This window comes from Pisolithus orientalis, assembly GCF_024613125.1.
Source record: "Pisolithus orientalis strain OTSU chromosome Unknown F5J12scaffold_3, whole genome shotgun sequence".
Lineage (NCBI taxonomy): Eukaryota > Fungi > Basidiomycota > Agaricomycetes > Boletales > Pisolithaceae > Pisolithus > Pisolithus orientalis.
This window is the reverse complement of record NW_026260784.1, coordinates 270833-281783: the sequence shown is the minus strand read 5'-3', so window position 1 is coordinate 281783 and position 10951 is coordinate 270833.

Genomic DNA, 10951 nt, shown 5'->3' with positions numbered 1-10951 from the left:
GAGGCAAGTTAAGCACCAATAAAATTCTTAAGCGCCCATGTATGGCATTCCAGTTTTCGACATATCTCCACCAGTTCTGCAGACACTGAAACCATTCCCACACTTGCTTGTAGTGCTCAGCCATGTGATCCTACCTTCCAAGATTGGAAAGGATTTGCGCACTCCACACATTTCTACAGCACTCCCTCCAAAAGACGCTCATTTCGCTAATTCTTCTGATATGGCTGCCTCCACATCAGTCATTTCGCTTGTCCCCTTTGCTAGGGACCACGGCCACATATATCTACCAGGAGTTCCTACCAGCTTCTGTCCTGAAGCATCCTGGTACATCCCACCCTTATCTGCCCCCTCTCAGCCCATCCAGCTTGGACAGCATGTTCCTTTTGTCAGTATGACCTCCAGGAGGACGTTCTTTGGTCACCTCAGGTCTGTCATTTGCTTGGAAAGGTCTTATGTGGTCATTTCAGTCTCTCCAGTCCAAGAAGCATATGGATCCTTCCTCCCTGCCCCCTGCAACATCTTCATACCAGTCTCATCTGTCATTCTTCCAAAATTGTGACAGCTACAGTATAATCTACTGTTCTCCACTCTCCCTGATTGCATCCATGACGAGTATGATGCACATCTTGCCTCCTTGTTGCAAGATACAGCAGAAGATGCTCCCCCTTCATCCTCTCTTCCAACAGAGCCTCGTTCATGAAGTTTTTATTTGCTTCACTGAGAGGATGGTTTGGGGGGGAAAGTTGTGATCCCCTATGCTCCTGTCACCCCACAGACCCCCAAAGCTTGACCCCTGTTGACATCTGACTCACCCTGTCCACTTTTGGATGTACTATATTGGCATCAGATCAGTGCTGCCTCTCTGTCATCCCACTTTGGCCTAGAAGTGATCTCTTCGAGATGTGACATGCACGGCCTCCCCCTAATGTGATTCCAGTGCACTTTCCCAGTTCCTGACATTGCTTGACTCATACTGTGACATTCTGACTGTCTTTGACTCACCTATTGCCAATACTTACCAATCTTTTGACTTTGCTTACTGATTCTTTGCCTTTTGGCTTACTTATCCTTACCAATGCTTACCAATGCTTTCCAAGACGATTACCCATTGCTTACATTCCTTACTCATCAGTTACCAATCACTTACCAAGTGTTTGCACCTTGTTTTCCATAGGCAATGCCCCTGTACTGTATATAAGTCACTGTACTTAGGTAGCAAAAAAAAGAGAGAAGACATCAGAGAGCCCCTCTTGCTTGCAATTTATCATCTCTCAGTAAATCATTCATCAGCTTCGATAGTTGAGACTTTATTAAGGGTCTAGCTATCATCTACTTCGCTTATCATCATCTATCATCCATATACTTTGCTCCAAGCCCTCCCTGAGCTCAGTACAGCTTAGGACATTGAATTAAGTCACCATCCATCCTTCTGTAGGCTGACAGCAGTCTACCCTATCGCTTTCTATCACATTCTTGCTCCCTCTTCGTCAGGAGCACCCCCAACCCTCAGCACTCATCTTTGAGTGTTGTAGCTCGCAAAAACCCTCCCAAAGAACAGGTTCTACCATCTAGGTACTGCATAGGCACACCACCACTCGCTTTCATTGTCTTTTGTGTTGGTTTTGGTTGGTTTTCACCACTGAACCTCACTTTGACTCACAACGGAATGTTAGACATTCTGGTTTGGAAATTAAGTGCTTCAACTGTGGAACTGAAGGTCACATCAAGTGTGACTGTAAAGTTAAGGTCAAGACTCAACTGTCCAATGTCTGCATTGTCCTCTCGGAGGATGGAACAAAGACCACCTATGTCAGAGATCATGAAGCAAATGTGGAGGAGCAGAAGTTGTTGGGTTTCTAAATGGGACTGATGAATCTCCTGCACCAGTCAGTCCCATTTGTGTGTTGCCCACTAAATGTACTTCTATAGATGATGAATTGAATATGCGAATTTGTTCTCCTCTCAGATTGGTCATTCTACCAGACTACAAGGCAGGAATATGGGCCTGTATTGATTCAGGCACAGAAGTCTCCCTCATCTTGGAGAAGATGGTCCAGAAGCTCAGGATCCCAACCTATCGGGTCGAGAAGAAGTTCAAGATGACCTCATTCACTGGAAAGGATGAAGAGTGGGTAACCCACAAGGTAACCCTGAAGATGGAGATCAAGGAGCGCACCATTCAGGTCAAGTGTTATGTTGGGCCTCTCATCAGAAAAGAACATGTCCTTCTTGGGATGCCATTCCTCAAGGAGTCCAAACCAAGAATGAACTGGGAAACCAGCAAAATTACATGCTGGGATGATGGGTATGTGTATCCTGAAGGATCTGAATACTTTGTCAAACAGGTTGTGCCAGTCAGCACAGACCGTACAAAGGAATCTTCCGGTCTGTCCCTGGAAGTGGTAAAACAGGATTTGGGTGAAACCCCTGAAGCAAGGGTTAACAAAACCACATTGTCTACAGAGCTCGAAGCCACCTTGGCAGGTGCTAGGGAGGAAGTCAAGCTTCCTGAAATATACAAGGAGTTTGCCAAGGTGTTCACAGAAGACAATATCCTGCTTCTGGCACATTGGCCAGGACTAGATCATGAAATCAGGCTTTGTGAAGACTTCAAGCTGAAGAAAGCCATGGTATACCTGATGTCCCCTGATGAACTTAAAGTTCTAGACAAGTTCTTAGATGAAAGCCTGAAATGCAAGAAGATTTGACCATTGACTTTGCCCCAAGCAGCACCAGTGTTCTTTGTAGCAAAGAAGGATGGCAAGAAGCAGCTAATTCAAGACTACCACTACCTCAATTTGTTCACCATCCTGAATATGCACCCATTGCTGAACATGCAAGCATTATTTGATGAGTTGGTCGAATCAAAATATTATGCCAAGTTTGATATTTGTTGGGGGTTTACTAACCTAAGGGTAAAGGAAGGAGATGAATGGAAAGGAGCATTCATCACACCAAGAGGGCTGTTTGAGCCCACAGTAATGTTCTTTTGCCAGTGTAACTCACCTCCTTCTTTCCAGAGGTATATGGACAAAACCTTTGAGTCTCAATGCAGAAAGCAAGTCAGGTATATCGATGACATTGCCATCCATGCCAAGACTAGGGAAGAACTTCAGGAATGCATTCGTGAGTTCCTGAAGATCTGTGAAAAGGAAGGGTTACACCTCAAGATCAGCAAGTGTGTCTTCAAGGCTGAAGAAATAGCATTCCTTGGAATGATCATAGGAAAAGGGCATATGGAGACTTTGCTGACAAAGACCAATGCCATCAGTACTTGGAAAGCCCCTGACAATCTTATGGGACTTTGCCATTTCCTCAGGTTCTGCAACTTCTACTGTAAATTCATCCCTTCCTTCTCAAGCATTGCCAGACCCCTACATGACCTTACCAAGAAAAGGGTTTCTTACCAGTGGACTCCGGAATGCGATGCCACATTCAAAAAGTTAAAGTCTTTGTTATGCTCCTCTCTGGTCCTCACCATTCTGGACTTCTCGAAGCCCTTCACTCTCTTTACAGATGCTTCGAAGCTTGGAACTGGGGCCATCTTAGCCCAGAAGGGAGCTGACAATGAATGGCATCCCTGTTCCTACCTCTTGCAGTCCCTGGTCAGAGCTGAACAGCACTACCAAGTTTATGATCTGGAAATGCTTGCTGTCATTCGTGCCCTCAAGGCATTCCACCCCTACTTACTTTCCCCTGTTGAACCAACTGTGGTCTTTACCGACCACAAGAACTTGGAGTACTACCATGATCCTCAGCAGCTCACCCCTCATCAGGCCCAGTGGGCCACCACTATCCAGTCCTACCCTATCTGGTTCTCCTGGCAGGCTGGTTGCCTGCAGGTGCTGGCCAACACTCTTTCTTGGAAAGGCACCCTTGAGGAGCCCACCCTGGTGGCCATGGTCCTCCCCCTGGACCTTTGGCTTTCAGAGGGGGTGGGTCCCCAAATTCACCTTGTTTCACCCTCCTTTTCAATTACAAAAATACAAAAACAGTTAAAAATTAACTGCCTTGTCCATATAGGATGTCTGCCTGCTCAGATCCAGCATTCCAAGTCCAACTCAAAGCCATATTCTCACCCAGCTGAGGAAAAACCAAAGGAGAATAGGCTGCCTGATGCTTGCCCTTTGAAGAAACCCATAAAAGGAGCATGGGGAGTTTATGCTATATCCATGGACCTGTATGAGCGCATCAAGAGTGATATGCCAAAGGACTCTGCAGGGCCAGAACCCAAAGACAATATCACTATTGTGGAAGACAGAACAAAATGGTTCAGAACCATGCGACTCTACATTCCCCCTGAAGATTGCTGCCATCGCATGTGCTTGTATCATGATCATGAGTCCACAGGCCACCCCAGACAAAAAGAAATGTTCACAAAGATGTGAAAGGAGGTCTGGTGGGAAGGTATGAGTAAGGATATATGAGCTTATGTGGCAGGTTATCCAACGTGTCAGACCACCAAGGTCATGACTCACCTGCTGATACTGCCCATTGTTCCCCATGATATGCCCAAGACCATGTTTCCGTTCCAGCAAATATCTATGGATCTCATCACAGATCTCCCAGTATCAGGAGAACAAAAATATGACTCTATTCTCATGGTTGTCGATCAGGGTCTAACAAAGGCCACCCTGTTTGTTCCATGTCATAAAACTATTGACTCCATTGGGATCACCTGGCTGTTTCATCAGTTCATCTATTCCTGTTTTGGCATCCCTGAATTGGTAATCTCTGATTGTGGACCACAGTTTGCTTCTTCCTTTACAAAGGAACTCTATAAGGCGATAGGGGTGACCCCTAAACTTTCAACAGGTTACCACCCACAAACTAATGGAGAAAGTGAACATGTCAATCAAGAGGTGGAAGGGTATCTTCAGTTGTACTGTGCCAAAGTGCCAAACTCATGGGCTGCAAAACTCCTGTCTGCTGGGTTTGCTCACAATTCCAGAATCCACTCCATCCATCAAATGACTCTGTTCTCGCTGCTCCTGGGTTATGACCCATCCCCCTATCCAGAGGTTCAGCTAACCATGGTTCCCTCAGTCAATGAGAGATTGGAAAGGCTGGCCTCAAACCAAGATGTTGCCATTCTCACACACAAGAAAGCACAGAACCTGATGCATTCACACTCAAAAGGGTCTTATGTGCCACCCAAGGTTGGGGATCAGGTTCTCCTTGATACTGGGCACCTTTGTGTTAAAAACCAGTGTGACAAGATTGTGCCCTGACACCTCAGACCATTTGAGGCGACTCAGGTCATGTCTCCAGTGGCTTTCCATCTGGAGCTTCCTCCATCTTGGAAGGTCCATCCTGAGTTCCATGCCTCCCAAATCTATCCTTATACAGAAAATGACACCTATGGAAAAACTCTGCCAGCACTGCTACTGGAGCTTGTGGATGATGAAATTGAGTGGGAGGTTGAGTCAATAATCAATCACAAGGTTGATGGGCGCTGTCACACACCAAAGGTGTTTGGTGAGGTGGACATGGATGTAGCTGATGAATGGAGGTGAAGACCATAGCCCTCATGCGAAGAAGGACAGCCAGCAATGTCGGCAGTCATCCCTTGCACAAGAACAGGTTGTCAATGCCAAAGAAAAAGGAGGAGGCAAGTTAAGCACCAATAAAATTCTTAAGCACCCATGTATGGCATTCCAGTTTTCAACGTATCTCCACCAGTTCTGCAGACACTGAAACCATTCCCACACTTGCTTGTAGTGCTCAGCCACGCGATCCTACCTTCCAAGATTGGAAAGGATTTGCGCACTCCACATGTTTCTACAGCACTCCCTCCAAAAGACGCTCATTTCGCTAATTCTTCTGATATGGCTGCCTCCACATCAGTCATTTCGCTTGTCCCCTTTGCTAGGGACCATGGCTACATATATCTACCAGGAGTTCCTACCAGCTTCTGTCCTGAAGCATCCTGGTACATCCCACCCTCATCTGCCCCCTCTCAGCCCATCCAGCTTGGACAGTGTGTTCTTTTTGTCAGTATGACCTCCAGGAGGACGTTCTTTGGTCACCTCAGGTCTGTCATTTGCTTGGAAAGGTCTTATGTGGTTGTTTCAGTCTCTCCAGTCCAAGAAGCATATGGATCCTTCCTCCCTGCCCCCTGCAACATCTTCATACCAGTCTCGTCCGTCATTCTTCCAAAATTGTGACAGCTACAGTATAATCTACTGTTCTCCACTCTCCCTGATTGCATCCATGACGAGTATGATGCACATCTTGCCTCCTTGTTGCAAGATACAGCAGAAGATGCTCCCCCTTCATCCTCTCTTCCAACAGAGCCTTGTTCATGAAGTTTTTATTTGCTTCACTGAGAGGATGGTTTGGGGGGGAAAGTTGTGATCCCCTATGCTCCTGTCACCCCACAGACCCCCAAAGCTTGACCCCTGTTGACATCTGACTCACCCTGTCCACTTTTGGATGTACTATATTGGCATCAGATCAGTGCTGCCTCTCTGTCATCCCACTTTGGCCTAGAAGTGATCTCTTCAAGATGTGACATGCACGGCCTCCCCCTAATGTGATTCCAGTGCACTTTCCCAGTTCCTGACATTGCTTGACTCATACTGTGACATTCTGACTGTCTTTGACTCACCTATTGCCAATACTTACCAATCTTTTGACTTTGCTTACTGATTCTTTGCCTTTTGGCTTACTTATCCTTACCAATGCTTACCAATGCTTTCCAAGATGATTACCCATCGCTTACATTCCTTACTCATCAGTTACCAATCACTTACCAAGTGTTTGCACCTTGTTTTCCATAGGCAACGCCCCTGTACTGTATATAAGTCACTGTACTTAGGTAGCAAAAAAAGAGAGAAGACATCAGAGAGCCCCTCTTGATTGCAATTTATCATCTCTCAGTAAATCATTCATCAGCTTCGATAGTTGAGACTTTATTAAGGGTCTAGCTATCATCTACTTCGCTTATCATCATCTATCATCCATATACTTCGCTCCAAGCCCTCCCTGAGCTCAGTACAGCTTAGGACATTGAATTAAGTCACCATCCATCCTTCTGTAGGCTGACAGCAGTCTACCCTATCGCTTTCCATCACATTCTTGATCCCTCTTCGTCAGGAGCACCCCCAACCCTCAGCACTCATCTTTGAGTGTTGTAGCTTGCAAAAACCCTCCCAAAGAACAGGTTCTACCATCTAGGTACTGCATAGGCACACCACCACTCGCTTTCATTGTCTTTTGTGTTGGTTTTGGTTGGTTTTCACCACTGAACCTCACTTTGACTCACAGTGTGGTGACTTCATCAAATGGAATAGGCACAAAGTGCACGAGGTGGGAGTCTATGGGCCAAACTTGTCGTAACCCCTATGGCTGAGTTATCACAATAATCCGACAGAGTTTCTGTCTACTGGCGAGTCCCTAAGGTTGTTTGCACGAAGAGAGAACAAGGATTAAAGCAAAGGGATGAAGCTCAGTTGCAAGCTATTGAAAAACTGCAGATACAGGACGAAGTACATAGGACTATATACTCCTAAGTACAAGTACCATAGCAGTCACATGTGATGTGTCGCAATGCATTGTGAGTCAAAGTGAGGTTCAGTGGTGAAAACCAACCAAAACCAACACAAAAGACAATGAAAGCGAGTGGTGGTGTGCCTATGCAGTACCTAGATGGTAGAACCTGTTCTTTGGGAGGGTTTTTGCAAGCTACAACACTCAAAGATGAGTGCTGAGGGTTGGGGGTGCTCCTGACGAAGAGGGATCAAGAATGTGATGGAAAGCGATAGGGTAGACTGCTGTCAGCCTACAGAAGGATGGATGGTGACTTAATTCAATGTCCTAAGCTGTACTGAGCTCAGGGAGGGCTTGGAGCGAAGTATATGGATGATAGATGATGATAAGCGAAGTAGATGATAGCTAGACCCTTAATAAAGTCTCAACTATCGAAGCTGATGAATGATTTACTGAGAGATGATAAATTGCAATCAAGAGGGGCTCTCTGATGTCTTCTCTCTTTTTTTGCTACCTAAGTACAGTGACTTATATACAGTACAGGGGCGTTGCCTATGGAAAACAAGGTGCAAACACTTGGTAAGTGATTGGTAACTGATGAGTAAGGAATGTAAGCGATGGGTAATCATCTTGGAAAGCATTGGTAAGCATTGGTAAGGATAAGTAAGCCAAAAGGCAAAGAATCAGTAAGCAAAGTCAAAAGATTGGTAAGTATTGGCAATAGGTGAGTCAAAGACAGTCAGAATGTCACAGTATGAGTCAAGCAATGTCAGGAACTGGGAAAGTGCACTGGAATCACATTAGGGGGAGGCCGTGCATGTCACATCTTGAAGAGATCACTTCTAGGCCAAAGTGGGATGACAGAGAGGCAGCACTGATCTGATGCCAATATAGTACATCCAAAAGTGGACAGGGTGAGTCAGATGTCAACAGGGGTCAAGCTTTGGGGGTCTGTGGGGTGACAGGAGCATAGGGGATCACAACTTTCCCCCCCAAACCATCCTCTCAGTGAAGCAAATAAAAACTTCATGAACAAGGCTCTGTTGGAAGAGAGGATGAAGGGGGAGCATCTTCTGCTGTATCTTGCAACAAGGAGGCAAGATGTGCATCATACTCATCATGGATGCAATCAGGGAGAGTGGAGAACAGTAGATTATACTGTAGCTGTCACAATTTTGGAAGAATGACGGACGAGACTGGTATGAAGATGTTGCAGGGGGCAGGGAGGAAGGATCCATATGCTTCTTGGACTGGAGAGACTGAAACAACCACATAAGACCTTTCCAAGCAAATGACAGACCTGAGGTGACCAAAGAACGTCCTCCTGGAGGTCATACTGACAAAAAGAACACACTGTCCAAGCTGGATGGGCTGAGAGGGGGCAGATGAGGGTGGGATGTACCAGGATGCTTCAGGACAGAAGCTGGTAGGAACTCCTGGTAGATATATGTAGCCATGGTCCCTAGCAAAGGGGACAAGCGAAATGACTGATGTGGAGGCAGCCATATCAGAAGAATTAGCGAAATGAGCATCTTTTGGAGGGAGTGCTGTAGAAACATGTGGAGTGCGCAAATCCTTTCCAATCTTGGAAGGTAGGATCACATGGCTGAGCACTACAAGCAAGTGTGGGAATGGTTTCAGTGTCTGCAGAACTGGTGGAGATATGTCGAAAACTGGAATGCCGTACATGGGCACTTAAGAATTTTATTGGTGCTTAACTTGCCTCCTCCTTTTTCTTTGGCATTGACAACCTGTTCTTGTGCAAGGGATGACTGCCGACATTGCTGGCTGTCCTTCTTCACATGAGGGCTATGGTCTTCACCTCCATTCATCAGCTACATCCATGTCCACCTCACCAAACACCTTTGGTGTGTGACAGCACTCGGGCATAACAACTTCAAAAAAGAAATGGGACAAACTTAAATCCAAATATGGTGAACCTTCTGCCATGACAACATTTATGGAGTTTCAAAGGTTGATCCATATTCAGATCAAACCTAAAGATGATATCATGGTTAAAATCTCTGAAATTACCATGATAATGGCTGCTATCCAAGGCCAAGGCATTGGGCTTAATGACAAAATGAAAGCCCTGGTTCTTGTCCACTCCATGTCCCAAGCCTGGGAACAGGCTCCTGTCAATATACTGTCATCTATCCCTGCCAATCAACTCTCTGCTGATACAGTCATACCTTGTATGAAAGAAGTCTGGTCTCACAAATCTGGAAAGTCCCTGCTTCCCCAGCAGGAGAAAACGTCTACATCAGGCACTACAATAAAGCAAGAGTCTAACTCTTTGCTTGCTTGTATGAATAAGCCACCACTTTGTCAGATTTGCCCTGGCAGGCACAATACTCAAGATCACCATGGAGGTGGTGGATCTGGATCTGGCTCTGGATTCCATGGAAACCACAAAAACTGAGGAGGTCAAGGAGGCTCACACAGAGGTGGTGGACATGGCAATTTTATGCCTTACCCACCTAATCAACAGCAGCAGTCCAGTTCCTCTGGCCAAGGCTGAGGACAAAACTGTAGACAAGGCAAGGGCAAAGCCTGTGCCAATAATGTTGAAGTCAAAGGAGCAGAAAATGTCAAATCCGCTTATATTGAAGAAATTCCTGACTATCAGCAGTATGAATATGCTGCTGATGAATTTGATATCACTGCTATCAAACTACCTCACAAACAAACTCCTGAACTTTCTCCCAAGCAACCTGCTCTGGTTGAGAATGTTTATTCTAATGATCTCAATACCTATATTGGTTCTCATGTCATTGGTGAAACCATGGCATATGATCCAGATCTCACCTGACAAGATATCACAACCACTATGGAATTGGTTGAGCTCACTCCCAATCTCCCAGTTGATACCTCCACAGGCCAACTAGCTTCCCAGTATCTGGAAGAGATCCAGAACCATCAATCTGATCTAGTTGAGTCAGTCAAGATTTGTGTCAATATCCCTCATCCTAATTCACCTTGCACCTGTTCTATATGTCGCTGAGCAGCCCTTGCTTTACACCAAGTGGTCTCACCCCTATGGGAACCCTGGGAATGGGAGACTTCAATCTCTCATTCAAGGCAGATTCCCCTTCCCATTATTGGGAAGGACAGGATATGTCCTTGTAGTCCCAGCTTGCCCTCAAATCGAGTGGCAGATTCCCTTTTGGCTTGTGGGGACATGGTGGCATTTAGGGATGTTGAGGGAAATGGCAGGTCATCTCAGAAGGCAGATGGGTATTTTAATAACCCTGCCAGAGATGTTCAAGGACATGATTGTCGCAACTGAAGATCTGTCTGAGTATTAAAGAAAAACCACCCTGTGTCTTTAAAAGACTTTCACAAATCTGTGCCTGTACCAGTGCCATGTAAACCTTTCCATATTAAACATAATCCAGATATTGAGTATGATCCTAATGAATCAACTGCAGGATATTTCCTGATATTTCCCCAGTGAATT